The 7,500-nt window shown below is 37.4% G+C and overlaps 1 non-coding gene across 1 annotated transcript in view; it reads right to left on the bottom strand.

The window, feature by feature from the left end:
* The window catches only part of LOC143266544 (small subunit ribosomal RNA), a 1,933-nt gene extending 1,783 nt beyond the window's left edge, over window positions 1-150 (bottom strand). The window contains exon 1 of the ribosomal RNA XR_013041503.1: window positions 1-150. This exon is cut by the window's left edge and continues 1,783 nt beyond it. This is a non-coding gene — a ribosomal RNA (small subunit ribosomal RNA).
* Between the last annotated feature and the right edge of the window lie 7,350 nt (window positions 151-7,500).

The following is a 7,500-nucleotide window of genomic DNA, read 5'->3' as shown; positions in this document are numbered from 1 at the left end:
CAGTTATCCAAGTAAATTGTTGTACGATCTAAGAAACCAAAACTGATTTAATGAGCCATTCGCGGTTTCACCTTAATTCGGTATGTACTTAGACATGCATGGCTTAATCTTTGAGACAAGCATATGACTACTGGCAGGATCAACCAGGGAGCTTAAAGAATTATTTCATTTTTCTTAAGCCAATTTTATTTAACATCAAATTGGGTCTTTCTACGTTCGACGGCGCCTTTACAATTTAACAACGACCGATCGACGTTAAGACTCACAATTCTCCTCCTCCTCCTTTTCTCTCTCTCTCTCTCTCTCTCTCGTTTCGATTTTATTACGAATCCTCCACAACCTCAATGCCGGAGATTCGAAGAAACGCATATCGACGTAGTAATGCCGAAGAATAATATTCTCTCCGGTTCAAAAAAGTTTTGAAAGCACGTACACACCGCTTTCACGCCGTTCGTCGAAACGTAAGAAGCGCGTAAACCGCACACGCTCGGAACGAATTAATCGATCCCCATTCGGTGTAAGCGCGTAACAAGCACGCTGGACGTTGTGTTCGTTTATTTCAGTTTTTCAGCTTAAACGTTCCCTTTTCTTTTATGATTATTTTTGTACAACTTTTTGTACACGAACCAATTTGCAGCTCTCCTCTTTTTGCCCGTTTCCTTTTCTGGTTCGTAATATTATTTATATTACGTGAAGTTATATTATAAGTCTTTGATATACAATATTTCGTTTAACGACACAACACCGAAATAGCGCGTATAGCGGATCACGCTGGACAATACGCTATGGCGCGTACAGCGGACATGCTGTTCGTCGAAACGAATCGAAACCGTGTCGATATAAACGTTTCGTTCCTCCACGGGGGTCTCTTTCTCTTATTTTGTATCGATAAAGCGCGTAAAAAAATGCAAATCCTTTCGTGCCAGAAAGATTTCTCGTTGAAAAGTTTTAGAAGCACGTAACACCGCTTTTCATTTCACGCTTTGCATCGAAACGGTATAAGCACGTAAACCACACACGCTCGCTCGTATTGAACCTCCACAATATCGGTGTTCTTTCGCCTTTTTTCATAAATACCATTTTTTGCAATGAACCAATATCAGCTTAAACGTTCCTTTTTTATTTGGTTCTTCTCTCTCCTCTCATGTGTTTCAGTCATATTAAAAATTGTTGTTCCTCCAAACTCTCTCTATTCTCTCTCCTTTCACTCTCTTTGGTATTTTATTTAAGACACACCGATAAAGGTTAGCGCGTACAGTGGCGTGCTGAACGTACCGTGATAGCGCGTACAACGGACATGCTGTTCGAAAAACGAACAAGAGGAAGCACGTACAAAGGTAGCTCGCGCTAGGCATATATCGATACGAAACCTCCGTTTTTAGTCTCTCTTTTCGTCGTGGATATCGAAGAAGCGCGTAAAAGAAAATCCCGCTAAAACTCTCTCCGTGCCGGAAAGTGTGTATCCGTTGAAATTTTGGAAGCACGTACACCCGCTTTCACGCTTTACATCGAAACGGTATAAGCACGTAAACCACACACGCTCCGTATTGAACCTCCACAATATCGGTGTTCTTTCCGCCTTTTTCATAAATACCATTTTTTTGTGATGAACCAATATCAGCTTAAACGTTCCCTTTTTTTATTTGGTTCTTCTCTCATGTGTTTTTCAGTCATATTAAATTTTTGTTCCTCCAAACTCTCTCTTCTATTCTCTCCTTTCAACTCTCTTTGGTATTTTATTTAAGACACACCGATAAAGGTTAGCGCGTACAAGTGGCGTGCTGAACGTACCGTGATAGCGCGTACAACGGACATGCTGTTCGAAAAAAACAAATCGGAGCAAGCACGTACACAGAGAATTTTAGCTCGCGCTGGGCACATCGATTCTTACAAATCCACCCAAATTTTTATTTTCTCTCTCTCAAAATTTCGTGTCATAGTTACGATACACACCGTAATAATATTTTTTGTACGTATAAGCGAAAACTCGATGTAATATCGAGAAATCACCCGTACCGAAAACTCTTCACTTTGGAAGAAGTTTCCATTTCAGAAACCGTTTTTACGAGTCATAGTTACATATTATTTCGTTTCAATATCTCTGCGCTGTACGTATAGTGAAGCATTTATTTAATATTTTACTTCATCGTACCGAAAAACTCTCCGCGAAGAAGAAGTTTTCTCGCGCATCGAGAAAATATTTAGGCGTTCGAGACGCACAAAACATTAAGGGGACGTAATATCATTTCTGAATTTCGGAATAAATATTCCGTTTCAAAATTTTTTAGCCTCTCGACTGAAGGCGTTGTAACGAACAAGTTCGTTCAACACCACTATCTAATTCATTTTTAAAATAAATTTTATAAAACCTTTTTTGGCCCGTTTTAGAACGGTCGGTTTTATTCTATCCCTTTTTAATTTTTAGTAGCCTGTGCCGCTTGAGTCAGTACAACGTACACACCAAAGTGCATACGAGTCACCAGCCTCATGTTAAAGGTTCGTCGCATATGTGCCATTTGGTCTTAGACGCCGACACGCGACAATGCAGTGTGGAGAAAATCCTGCATCGATACCGAGAACACGAACAGTCGAGGCAACACGAAGTTACGCACGAGGAGCGGTGGACTAGTTCTCAACCGAGGTCATAGAATAGCCACGCGCCCGACTCTGTTCCGTCTGGTACGATCGGACCGAACGTCTCCTTATAGGTACCGAACGGCCGGCCGGATGGTCGGCGACGCCGGCCGTTACGCACGGGCGCTTACGATGCTAACGCGCGATCCGAACGTGCCAATTCGAAAGTGCGGTAAAACTTAGCGCGAAAAAATCGATTTTTCAAAAAGTTGTCAAACACGCTAAAAAGTATACGGACGATGTTTTAACAATTATTTTACGAAATTTAATGACAAAATTAATCGAAAAAAAATTTTTTTTCCTTTTCTCGCCAAAATAAATACCAAACGAATTTCTAACGTAATAAACGAGTAACAAATAACAGTATACGTCCAAATAACATACAAGAATCGAGAAAATATTTATATTTTTTCAAAAAATTGAGCAAAAATCTCTCCGCATAGTCGGTTCGGTGCCGAGTCCGAACGTACCAAAGTCCCTCCGGCATAGTCGGTTCGGTGAATCGACGACTGACAACCTATATAAAAAACGATTAAAACCTATAGAATAACGTATCACTAGAACATTTATACCATTTTGGCACGTTCGGATTCATAATTAACGAAATTATCGAAAATTTTTCATTGCGCATAGTCGGTTCGGTGAAAAGGTGACTGACAACCTATATTAAAAATGATTAAAACGTATAGAATAACGCACTACTAGAACATTTATACCATTTTGGCACGTTCGGATTCATAATTAACGAAATTATCCAAAATTTTTCGTTCCGCATAGTCGGTTCGGTGAAACGATGACTGACAACCTATATAAAAAACGATTAAAACCAATAGAATAACGTATTACTAGAACATTTATACAATTTTGGCACGTTCGGATTCATAAATAACAAAATTATTGAAAATTTTTCGTTCCGCATAGTCGGTTCGGTGGACCGTCTGATGCGAGACAATGTCCCACCGGCATAGTCGGTTCGGTGAATCGACGACTGACAACCTATATAAAAAACGATTAAAACCTATAGAATAACGTATCACTAGAACATTTATACCATTTTGGCACGTTCGGATTCATAATTAACGAAATTATCGAAAATTTTTCATTGCGCATTGTCGGTTCGATGAAAAGGTGACTGACAACCTATATTAAAAATGATTAAAACGTATAGAATAACGCACTACTAGAACATTTATACCATTTTGGCACGTTCGGATTCATAATTAACGAAATTATCCAAAATTTTTCGTTCCGCATAGTCGGTTCGGTGAAACGATGACTGACAACCTATATAAAAAACGATTAAAACCAATAGAATAACGTATTACTAGAACATTTATACAATTTTGGCACGTTCGGATTCATAAATAACAAAATTATTGAAAATTTTTCATTGCGCATAGTCGGTTCGGTGAAAAGGTGACTGACAACCTATATTAAAAATGATTAAAACGTATAGAATAACGCACTACTAGAACATTTATACCATTTTGGCACGTTCGGATTCATAATTAACGAAATTATCCAAAATTTTTCGTTCCGCATAGTCGGTTCGGTGAAACGATGACTGACAACCTATATAAAAAACGATTAAAACCAATAGAATAACGTATTACTAGAACATTTATACAATTTTGGCACGTTCGGATTCATAAATAACAAAATTATTGAAAATTTTTCGTTCCGCATAGTCGGTTCGGTGGACCGTCTGATGCGAGACAATGTCCCACCGGCATAGTCGGTTCGGTGAATCGACGACTGACAACCTATATAAAAAACGATTAAAACCTATAGAATAACGTATCACTAGAACATTTATACCATTTTGGCACGTTCGGATTCATAATTAACGAAATTATCGAAAATTTTTCATTGCGCATTGTCGGTTCGATGAAAAGGTGACTGACAACCTATATTAAAAATGATTAAAACGTATAGAATAACGCACTACTAGAACATTTATACCATTTTGGCACGTTCCTATTCATGATTAACGAAATTATCGAAAATTTTTCATTGCGCATAGTCGGTTCGGTGAAACGGTGACTGACAACCTATATTAAAAATGATTATAACGTATAGAATAACGTATCACTAGAACATTTATACAATTTTGGCACGTTCGGATTCATAAATAACAAAATTATTGAAAATTTTTCGTTCCGCATAGTCGGTTCGGTAGGCCGTCCGACCGGGACCAAGTCCTTCCGGCATAGTCGGTTCGGTGAAACGATGACTGACAACCTATATTAAAAACGATTAAAACCTATAGAATAACGTATTACTGGAACATTTCTACCACCTCGGCACGCTCGGATTCATAAATAACAAAATTATTGAGAATTATTCGTTCCGCATAGTCGGTTCGGTGAAACGATGACTGACAACCTATATTAAAAACGATTAAAACCTATAGAATAACGTATTACTGGAACATTTATACAATTTTTGCACGTTCGGATTCATAAATAACAAAATTATTGAAAATTATTCGTTCCGCATAGTCGGTTCGGTGAAACGATGACTGACAACCTATATTAAAAACGATTAAAACCTATAGAATAACGTATTACTGGAACATTTATACAATTTTTGCACGTTCGGATTCATAAATAACAAAATTATTGAAAATTATTCGTTCCGCATAGTCGGTTCGGTGAAACGATGACTGACAACCTATATTAAAAACGATTAAAACCTATAGAATAACGTATTACTGGAACATTTATACAATTTTTGCACGTTCGGATTCATAAATAACAAAATTATTGAAAATTATTCGTTCCGCATAGTCGGTTCGGTGAAACGATGACTGACAACCTATATTAAAAACGATTAAAACCTATAGAATAACGTATTACTGGAACATTTATACAATTTTTGCACGTTCGGATTCATAAATAACAAAATTATTGAAAATTATTCGTTCCGCATAGTCGGTTCGGTGAAACGATGACTGACAACCTATATTAAAAACGATTAAAACCTATAGAATAACGTATTACTGGAACATTTATACAATTTTTGCACGTTCGGATTCATAAATAACAAAATTATTGAAAATTATTCGTTCCGCATAGTCGGTTCGGTGAAACGATGACTGACAACCTATATTAAAAACGATTAAAACCTATAGAATAACGTATTACTGGAACATTTATACAATTTTTGCACGTTCGGATTCATAAATAACAAAATTATTGAAAATTATTCGTTCCGCATAGTCGGTTCGGTGGGCCGTCCGAGCACGACCAAGTCCGTCCGGCATAGTCGGTTCGGTGAAACGATGACTGACAACCTATACTAAGAACGATTAAAACCAATAGAATAACGTATTACTAGAACGTTTATACAACTTTGGCACGTTCGGATTCATAAATAACAAAATTATTGAGAATTATTCGTTCCGCATAGTCGGTTCGGTGAAACGATGATTGACAACCTGTATAAAAATTGTTCATAACCGATAAAGTAACGTATTTCTAGCACCGATATACCGTTTCGGCACTTTCGGATACATAATTAACGAAATTATCGAAAATTTTTCATTCCGCATAGTCGGTTCGGTGAAACGATGACTGACAACCTATAATAAAAACGATTAAAACCTATCGAATATCGTATGACTAGAAGATTTATACCGCTTTGACACGTTCGGATTAATAAATAACAAAATTATTGAAAATTATTCGTTCCGCATAGTCGGTTCGGTGGGCCGTCCGAGCACGACCAAGTCCGTCCGGCATAGTCGGTTCGGTGAAACGATGACTGACAACCTATACTAAGAACGATTAAAACCAATAGAATAACGTATTACTAGAACGTTTATACAACTTTGGCACGTTCGGATTCATAAATAACAAAATTATTGAGAATTATTCGTTCCGCATAGTCGGTTCGGTGAAACGATGATTGACAACCTGTATAAAAATTGTTCATAACCGATAAAGTAACGTATTTCTAGCACCGATATACCGTTTCGGCACTTTCGGATACATAATTAACGAAATTATCGAAAATTTTTCATTCCGCATAGTCGGTTCGGTGAAACGATGACTGACAACCTATAATAAAAACGATTAAAACCTATCGAATATCGTATGACTAGAAGATTTATACCGCTTTGACACGTTCGGATTAATAAATAACAAAATTATTGAAAATTATTCGTTCCGCATAGTCGGTTCGGTGGGCCGTCCGAGCACGACCAAGTCCGTCCGGCATAGTCGGTTCGGTGAAACGATGACTGACAACCTATACTAAGAACGATTAAAACCAATAGAATAACGTATTACTAGAACGTTTATACAACTTTGGCACGTTCGGATTCATAAATAACAAAATTATTGAGAATTATTCGTTCCGCATAGTCGGTTCGGTGAAACGATGATTGACAACCTGTATAAAAATTGTTCATAACCGATAAAGTAACGTATTTCTAGCACCGATATACCGTTTCGGCACTTTCGGATACATAATTAACGAAATTATCGAAAATTTTTCATTCCGCATAGTCGGTTCGGTGAAACGATGACTGACAACCTATAATAAAAACGATTAAAACCTATCGAATATCGTATGACTAGAAGATTTATACCGCTTTGACACGTTCGGATTAATAAATAACAAAATTATTGAAAATTATTCGTTCCGCATAGTCGGTTCGGTGGGCCGTCCGAGCACGACCAAGTCCGTCCGGCATAGTCGGTTCGGTGAAACGATGACTGACAACCTATACTAAGAACGATTAAAACCAATAGAATAACGTATTACTAGAACGTTTATACAACTTTGGCACGTTCGGATTCATAAATAACAAAATTATTGAGAATTATTCGTTCCGCATAGTCGGTTCGGTGAAACGATGAT

The sequence above is a fragment of the Megachile rotundata genome, unplaced genomic scaffold (assembly GCF_050947335.1).
Source record: "Megachile rotundata isolate GNS110a unplaced genomic scaffold, iyMegRotu1 scaffold1369, whole genome shotgun sequence".
NCBI classification, from domain to species: domain Eukaryota; kingdom Metazoa; phylum Arthropoda; class Insecta; order Hymenoptera; family Megachilidae; genus Megachile; species Megachile rotundata.
This window is presented reverse-complemented; position numbering and strand designations above follow the sequence as displayed.